At 44.7% G+C, this 9,632-nt stretch overlaps 1 long non-coding RNA gene across 1 annotated transcript in view; it reads right to left on the minus strand.

Annotated features, from left to right (window-relative positions):
- The window catches only part of LOC145717077 (uncharacterized), a 285,694-nt gene that overhangs the window by 53,741 nt on the left and 222,321 nt on the right, over positions 1–9,632 (minus strand). Inside the window, exon 5 of the long non-coding RNA XR_014140090.1 lies at positions 8,442–8,525. This is a non-coding gene — a long non-coding RNA (uncharacterized LOC145717077). The remainder of the gene's footprint in view (positions 1–8,441; positions 8,526–9,632) is intronic.

Genomic DNA, 9,632 nt, shown 5'->3' on the forward strand with positions numbered 1-9,632 from the left:
AAAAAAAAAAAAAAAGATGGGAGTTTCCGTTGCGGCCATCTTTGGAAATAACCTGCCACAGCTGACTCTAGTTTTTATCCTCCTCCCTCCTGTCTGTCCTTCCTCCCTCCCCCCTCCCTCCCTCCTTTCCTTCCTTCCTGCCTTCTTCCTTCCTTCCCTCCCTTCCTTCCTTCCAGTTCATTAAACTCTCATAATTCCTAGGCCCTGCTATGAGCCAAGCCCTATTTCTAGGTGCTAGGGATACACTCATGTGCAAGACAGGTAAGACACCTACACACGTGGAACTTAAATTAGTGGAAGGAAGCACATAGATAAATGAGCTTGCATCAGCTGGAGAAAAAGAGCGAGGGGAATGAAGACCCGAGGTAGAAGATGAGAGGGCAGGGAGACGGCTTTAGACTGGTTAGTCAAGGAAGCCTCTTGAAAGAGGCAACATTTAAGCTAAAATTGGGCACCGAGCTCCACAAGTGCCAAAGCCCTGAGGCAAGAGCAGATGTGGCTGTGGCTGCAGCTGGGTGGGCTGATGGAGAATGGCAAGGCAGCTGTTTTCCTGTTGACCCCAGACCAAACTGTGCCTCAGCCTCTCCGGCTAGATGCTTTTCAGTGTCATTCTCAACTCCTCCCTCTCATCCCCACATCCACCGGGCCAAGTCCAGTCTGTTCTTCTCTAACCTCTCAGACCAGGCTCTTCCCTTCCATCTCTGCCACCACCCTCCTTGGTCTCTCTCACCTAGAGGCTGGATTCCCTCTCCTGCCCGCCTCTGCTTTCTTCCACTTTAATCTAGTCTTCAAAAAGCTGCCTGAATGATCTCCAGAAGATGAAGTTCAGTTACAGCTCCAACAACCCTCAGTGGCTCGCTGCAGCCGTTGGATAGAGTCCAAACCTCTTAGCTTCTCTTTGGACGCCTATGTAACATGGCCCCCTGTCTACTTTTTGAACCTATCTCCCCACTCTGAGTCTAGACTCTACTCTAAGAGGGCCATTCTTCTGAAGTTGGAGTATTGCTCTTCTCCCAAAACACAAGCAGAATGGGAACTGAAGCCATAATCTGCCATTAATCTTTCAGCATGCATTAGGAAACCAGAGGTTTCAAAAGCCAGCTCCTCTGGATGACAGAAAACTGGACCAGAAAGGAGTCAAAATGAAGAGGAAGGAGGGAGGCAATAGGCTCAGTGCTAGGGGTAAGGATCACGTTTAAAGCTGACCTTGAAATGAGCAGCTCTTGGGGACAAGTGGAGTGCATGAAGAGTGGGGGTGAAGGAAAGATTAAGAGTCATTGACAGAAAGTGGGATTGCATTCTTAAATAATTCATGATTCAGAGAAGGCCAGAGCCAGACCTTGGAGGCCATCGAGTCCCACCCCTCATCACACAGAAGAGGGTAACCTGCCTGGATTGGGGAAATGTCTCCCTCCCAGTCACAAAGCGCACCCACAAGGGACCCATCCTGGCCCTCAGGCCCCAGACTCCCAGGCCATGCTGCCTCATGTTACCTCCCACTAATTCACCTCCCACCATCTGATGGATTACCTCCCGGAGCCAGGCCAGAAACAGGGAGCCTAATGTTGCTTTAGAATGTCACAAAAAAAAAAAAGCCAACAAGAAGACAGTTTTCTCCAGGCCTTGGGCTTGTACTTTCCCTGGCATACTATGGAGGCACCAAGGTCCAAATTGTCTGGGTCAGAGACAGAGGCTCCTTATCTTTGGCTGTTCTGAAGTGACACATCGAGAGGCTGATAGGAAAACAACCAAGTCCATTTATTTGACGGCCATGATAAGTGAATTGGATCATCCTCAGCCAAGGAATTGCTTGGAAAGATGTCATTAGGTTGGCCAAGAGAGAAGAATCAAACCCTGGCAGCCAACCTAGTGGCCTCTTTATAGCTAAAAATAGCCAGAGCATCATCATTTTTTCAAAGAGGTTTCACATCCATTATATCAAATTCTCCACCCAACATGTTTGTTGAGGTAGGTACTATTTTCAATATTTAAGGATGAGGAAATGAGAAAGCTGAGGGCACACTCAAGGTCACATGAGCTCATAAGTAGAAAAATTAGAATTTGGACACAGGTCTTGTGATTTCAAAACCACATGACTCATACTATTTAGCCTTAAAAAGGAATGAAATCCTGACCCATGCTGCAACACGGATGAAATGAAGACATTATGCTAGGTGACAGGAGCCAGACGCAGAAGCACAAATACTGTAGGATTCCCCTCATACAAGTTACTTAGAGTCGTCAAATTCACAGAGACAGAAAGTGGAGTGGTGGAGTCAGGGGCTGGGCAGAGAGGAGGGAAGTGATGGTTTAACGGGAACAGAGTTTCAGCTGGAAAGATAAGAGGTCCTGGAGAGGGGTAGTGGTTAAAATGCTCAATTTTATGTTATGTATACTTTACCACAATATAGAATAAAATTATGAAATATTTGTTTAGTTCACGTTTTCTAACAATTCCATTCCCAAAACATTGTTTATAGAATGCAAGAACTGAATGGAGCCCCTAATTTGCAAAGGAGAAAACTGAGGCCCAGAGAGGGATGTGGATGAACATGGGTTGGTCCAAAAGTTGGGCACAAATCATGTCCTCCCAGCTTTCTTAGTTCTTTCTAGCCTAAGTCACTCCGGCCTTTGTCACCCTTCCACGGCTAATGTCTTAGCCAGCTCGGGCTGCCCTAACACAGTACCACAGACTGGGGGGCCTTAAACAAAGGAAATGCATCTCCTCACAGTTCCAGGGACTAGAAATCCAAGATCAAGGTGTCAACTGATTCATTCCTGGTGAGAACCCTCTTCCTAGCTTGCTTACTTGTCATGAGTCCTAGAAGGTCACCAATCCTATTAGATCAGGGCCCCACCCTTATTACCTCATTTAATTTTAATTACATCCTAAAACCTGTATCTCCAAATACAGTCACATTGTGGGTTAGGGCTTTAACATACGAATTTTAGGGGAACACAATTCAGTCCATAACAGCTTGCTACCCTCTCCTGGGCACTGACCACATGCCAGGCCCTGTGCTTTTGCAAGAGCCCTCTCTCATCATTCCAATCTTTCATTGATGAAGTGCCCCAGGACTCAATTTTGGATCTCTACTTTGCCTACCTCCACTCCCTAAAGTGATTAAGGTCAATTCCATGGTTTCTCCTCAAGTTACATCTCCAGCCCTGATCTCTCCTCTGAATTCAACATCTCCCTACTTAGAGAGGCTAAAGCAGCTTGAACTTAATATGTCTAAAACTAAACTCTTGATTATTCTCCCCAAAACCTGCCCCTCGTCCAGTCTTCCTCATTTCAGCAAGTGGCAATCCCATTCCACTTGCTTAGAGTCAGCCTTGACATCTGTCTTTCCGTTGTAGCAAATCCATTTGCAAATCTGTGAGCTCTACTTTAAAATGAGTATTTCTTGCCTTCTCCCCTGCAAGCACCCTCATATAAATTATCGTCACCTCTGGAACAGACTATTATAACAGCCCCGTGGTGGGTGCTGTGATGCATTAGTCAGACCCCCCCCCCCCGCTTCGGAACTGTGGTGTTCATTCCCCCATGTGCTGAAGGTTCATAGCTGCATCCCTCAGAGGAACAGCCCTCAGAAAGGAGCTCTCATTCCAGGTTGCTCTTCCCCATAAACACCCGTGTGGGTCAAGTCCTTATCTCATCCATGTTTCTGCTCAAATGCCATCTCACTGCAAAGGCCTTCTGACCACTCCTATGCAAACAACATCCCCTTTGTTCTCCAGCCCTTACTCTGCCTGAATTTTTCTTCATAGCATTTATCAGGCTCTGATACATATTTATTTGTCTACTTGTTTATCATCCTAGAAGTTAAGTTCCAGAAGACCAGGGCACGTATGAGCGCACAAGTGTGTGGTTGTGTGTGCGTCCGAGTGCTTAGCCCCAGCATCTAGAACAGAGTCTGGTGGCACATGGCAGACATCTGTATCAGTTTCCTATGGATGCAGTAATAAATTACCATAAATTTAGTGGCTTAAACAGCACAGATTTATTATTGTGCAGCTCTGGAGGTCAGAAGTTTGAAATGGAGGTCAGAAGTTTGAAATAGGCTAAAATCAAGGAGTAGGCTGGGCTGTATTCCTTCTGAAGGCTCTAAGGGGAAAAATACGTTTCCTCGCTTCTGCCAGTTTCTAGAGGCCACCTGCATTCCTTGGTCCATGGCCTTGGTTCTCTATCTGCAAAGCCAGCAGTGAAACATCTTCAAATCTCTCTCTGACTCTGACTCCTCACCTGCCTCCCTCTTCCTCCTCTGAGGATTTTTGTGACTATACTGGGCCCATGTCATTCATCCAGGTTAATTGTCCTATTTTAAGGTCAGCTGATTAGCAACCTTAATTCCACCTACAGCTTTAACTCCTCTTTGTCAAGTAACCTAACATACTCACAGGTTCTGGGGATCAGGCCATGGGTACCTGTGGTGGGCAGAGGCGTCGTCATTTTGCCAACCATGACACTCAATAAACCTTTGATAAGTAAATGAATGAATAATTATCTAATTTTACTCACTCAGTGATCCCTTAACATCAATGCCAGTATTCTCCCATTTTACAGATGAGGGAAATAATGGTAAGTCACCCTGCCCAAGTTCACACAGCTAATAAATAATGGAGCAGAATTTGAATACAGGCAGGCTGACTCAAGTCCATCTTTGTCCCCACTAGCTTTATTGTCCTGTAGTTTTCAACTCACAAATCTGTCTCCCCCACTAGACTCAAGAGTTCTTGAGGGCAGACGCCGTGGCTTTGACTATTTGTAGCTCTAGAGCTCAGCCCAGGCCTAGCAATGACAATAATAACAGTGGGAATTTATTGAACACTTGCTATGTGCCAAGCACTGTTACAAACACTTTACCTGCACCCAAAAATATTTACCGAGTAAATGTTGAAGGGATAAAACCATCTATTCTCACTGAACCTAAATAGCCACATTTGTAGCTCTATCTAATACTCAAGCTCTATACTAAATGTACAAATTCAGTCATATTAAGTTGGAGAGGCTCTAAAATATCAAGAGTGGGTTTATTTCTGTCTTCTGGTCTGAATCCAGAATCCCAACTCATCATCAATCAGCCTGTCTAATGAATGAACACTCACTGTGAATAGATTTATCCGTTCTAGATTACGACTTTGATTTGACAAACTAGAAAATAATGACTAAGAGACACAGAGGTCTTCCCCATTTCCTGAGCGCTCTCATGGATGCATTAAATTCTCAGAACCGCACTGCACACAGGGTAGGAGGTAACGTGGCTCCCACGGCATCCCAAGGAAGCCTGGCCTCAGAAATTCTCAATAGCTAGCCCAAGGTCACCCGAGTAGTAAGGACGGCAGTCCTGCCTTCCTGTCTGCTAATTCCACACTTCTCTACTACATGGTGCTGCCAAGTAGAACATCATATGCCTTTCAGAAGGGACTGTCCGTGCAGACTGGCAAAACTCAGCTTCCATGTGGATCTGTGGGGACTTTGCCAGCTCCTCAAGTCTGGTTTTCCCACTCTTTCAGATCTCCCAGCTCTCCCAATTACGAGGTTTACAATTTCTCAGTCTGCACAATGGAAGAGCGGCCCTAAGAATTTAAATCACCCCATACAGGTTATTTTAAAAATAATAATAATAAGGAAAGGGGATAATTGCCATTGGGATGGTTTTTTATTTGTCTTGCAAAAAATTTTTTACTGAATATAAATTGTGCATGACATGGGATTCAGGGGAAAGAATTTGGCAGGTTTAGGAGATTTCTATTCTGTTTTCTTTTTATCCACTTTTCTAAGCATCCTTTCTGTTTCCACTGTGCTTTGAAAAGAATGCGAGAGAACTCAGGCTCTGGGGTAAAGAGAAAAAGAAGAATCCTAGAGTTACGGAGCCTGGCTAACCCCTTTTCTGTGAAGGTCTGTGTGCTCTTTTGTGCGGTAATGAAGAGATGGAAAGAAAAGAATTGTCCCACATTATCCACCACTAGGCCAGCCAAAAGGACCTCTGACTCGCGGAGCGAAGCACACCCCGCTGCAGGCTAATTCCCCTCGCCTCTTCGCTGCCAGATGACACGCTCAGAGAATGGCTCTGTCCTAGCAGTGATTGTCTGTGATTTGTGGGTCAGGAGCTGCCACGGGAAAAGTATCTAATTCCACTTTCACACACTTGTGGTGTCAGCAACCCAAATACAGAAAGCTATTTTGGCCACATTTTAACTATTCGACTTAAAGGCAACAGCACAGAAAAAGAAAGCCCACCTGTTGAAACCAACGAAGAAATCTCCTAAGTCATTTCTGGGCTTAATCATACTGAATTCACCTCCCCTAACATCCTATAAGGTTTGTTGTTCCAAGAGACTATGAGGCTTCCAAGTCCGATACGTACTGCACATTCCAGCCGGAGAGGACTTTCAAAGACACAGATTTCTTCCCTTTAAGGCAATTTTTCAAATTGTCATCAGAGGGATTTTTCTAAAACATACGCTCATTTATCCCATAGATACATATTCAGTTGCAATTAAGTGCCAGGCACTTTTCTGGGTATGTTAAGTGATCAAGGCAGGCAAGTATCTGCGTTTGTCCAGACAGAGGAGACAATGTCACTAAAGGAAACAAACCAGATTATTTCAGATCACTGCTTAGTCATTGAATCAAAGTGGGTCTTGGGATAGAAAGTGACATGCATTGGGGGGAAACTTAGGTGGAAAGTCACATCTGACCCAAGGCCTTAGAGACAAGAGGGGAATGGATTATGCCAAGATCTGAGAGAAGAGCATTCCAGACAATGGAAAGAAGAGATCCAGAAGGTAGAAATGAGTGTGGCTCTTTGAAGAACACAAAGAAGGCCCAGGAGGCTAGCAGGTGGTGTGAAAGGGGGGAAAGTGGTCAGAGCTGACACAGGAGAAGTGAAGCAGGCGCCGGGGTGGCAGTGGGAGAAGAGAATAGGCATGTGTGCTCAAGACAGTTTGAAGGTAGAGCTCCCAGTACTCTCCAATGGATTTGACCTGGGGAAATTGGAAAAAAAAAAATAACCAAGGATGATTCTGGGCTTAGGGTTTGAGCAACTGAGTGGATGGCAGTGCCATTTTGAATGAGGGCAATGAAAGAAAGTAAGCTGGGAGAAAAATAAGCATTTTTATTTGACTATGTTACAAGTATCCGCTAGACATTCAAGTGAAACGTCAAGTCAATAGCTGGATACACAAATCCAGAGGGAAATAGAAAGTTTGGGCTAAATATATAAATTTAAGTGTCACTGCCATATATCCCTGTTATTTGAAGCCATGGGATTCATAAGGAAGAGAAGAGCCTAGGGCACTCCAATGTCCAGAGGTTCAGTGGTAGAGGAGGGACCAGCAAATGATAGTAAGAGACAGTGGCCAGTGGTGGGAGGAAGACAAGGAAACTGTCACATAATGAGCCAGAAGAAAATGACCAAGAAAAAGGGAGCAATTCACTGCATCAGATTTTGCTAAACAGTTTACTTTAAAAAGAGAGAGAGAGAGCGAGAGAGAAATGACCCATGGATTTGGCAAAATGGAAGTCACCGGTGACCTTGAGAGTTACAGTTTCAATGGAATGGTGGGTTGAAAAGAGGAATGAGATCTTGTCCTATCATTACCACTTTCCCATTTGAAACTCATCAGTGGTTCTTGTCCTGCACATAAACGGATAAAGGCTGCATTCCTTTCCATAAAAGTAACTTCCTGACATGGAACTCTATAGAGGAAGTCAGTAATTGTCAGGGTTCTTAGCTGCAAACAGAATCCACTTTACTTTATGTGAGCAGAAAGGGATTTATTTATATCCATTAGGTATCTCACAGAATCTCCAGGAGGGCCCAAGAACTAGGCTTGAATCCCATTATAATCAGAAATAACAAATATGGAGCCACATTGTCAGGACAAAGTTCCCACTGTTCCATAGGACTGTTCTAGTATGAATGGATCTAGAAGCTCCACCACAGTTGCCCCAGAAGAAGCATATGCCCCCAGCACCATGCCTGTCAGAAGAACCAATCTGCCCACACAGTCAACACCTCCTGTTGTTCATTTCAGCCTCCTGTTGGCAGATCTTTGGCCACATGTAGATCCTGTAACTACAAAGGAGTCTGTGGAATCTACAATGTCTATGGCATCTTCCAACATCTATTTCTCCTTCTTTTGGGGGTGTATTTCATCCTGATTTTTGTTAACCTCATACTACCCTGGATTTGGAGAAAGCTGCCTCTAGTCTCAACTTTTGGGTCATGCTTGTGATTGGTCTGTGGCAATGAGCATAGCTTCCACTTCCAGCCACAGATATAAATTCAGGAATGAATATATGACCTACCCAACTCAGGCTGGTTAAATGAAGTAGACATTTGCTGGAGGCTTCTATAAAAGAAACTACCTTAATCTTCCAAGAGAGCTCCCAGAAATAATCTTCTCTCTCTATTCTTGAACGAAAGGCTTACCTTCAAGGAAGAACATATCCCAGGGGGAGTGAGTTGACAACCATCTTTTGGCTAGAGAGGCACCAGCCTAGAATGAAGCTGATCCTGCAGAAGCAGAGGAGAAACACAGAGAGAAGGCAGACTTTAAGAACATTCTTGGGCCACTGAAACAAACCAATTCTGAAATCTGCCCTACTCCTGGACTTTCCAGTTCCATAAATGAATAAATCCCTTTTAATGTTTAAGCAAGTTTGAACTGATTTTGATTAGGGGCAATGAAATGCTTTATAATTGATTCAGACTTCAATCTACCTCTTGGGGCTCATTTCTTAACATTTTTCATATCTAGGCACATCAGCCCATTTACTTTAAACCACCAGAATTCTGTTAAGACTGGTCACTCTATCTGGATGCCCTTCCTTCCTTTTCTCCTTTACTGCCTGCCTACTTCCTCCTCACACTTAAATATAGCTAGAATGTCACCTCCTCCCTGAAGCCTTTCTGGATTTCCCTTAACTTGCTCTATCATAGTATGCATCACTGTCTGGCCAGTATTATGGTAACTCTTAAAGACATGTGCCCCTACATTAGCTCATAAGCTCTCTGAGAACCAGAACAGTCTCTTTGTCCTTAATGCCTTTCAAAGGCTGGCACTGTCCTTGTATTCATTAAGTATTTGTTAACTTTCCGGTGATTCCCAAAACTATGTGGGCAGTGAAGATTTCCTGTGTTGTGGTCTTATAGATTCATGTGCTGAGACAGCCTTGCAGAAATGTTCTAGTCAATCTCCAGAGAACAAAGTGGTCCTTGATGAGAGCTCCTCCTGGAACCACCTAATCACCGTCTCATTTTCCTAGGATGGAAGTGAAGCCCAGAGAAGGGAAGGTCATGGGCAGTCGAGGCAGAGTTCAGTCTTGAAACTGGTGTTGCCTAATTCACCATTCATTCTGCAGCAACAAGCTGCTTCTTTCCTATAGGCCCTGAGAGCCGAGGGGGAGCGGCACTGACCATCATCCTGGATATCTCCGGTGTCTGTGGTCTGCCCCTTTGCCATGGCCATCTTTCAAGAGCCCTTCTGCTCTCCACCTCCCTCGCAGCTAAGTGGAGAAGGCACAGATGGAAACTACATGCAAAGGGGACGATTCTCTCTCTCCTGTCTTTCCTTTGACGGGAAGGGAAAGACCTTATTCCTCTTTTTTTTTTTTTTTTTTT

Source organism: Leptonychotes weddellii, chromosome 14 (assembly GCF_054177405.1).
Source record: "Leptonychotes weddellii isolate Sample4059 chromosome 14, ASM5417740v2, whole genome shotgun sequence".
Taxonomy (NCBI): Eukaryota; Metazoa; Chordata; class Mammalia; order Carnivora; family Phocidae; genus Leptonychotes; species Leptonychotes weddellii.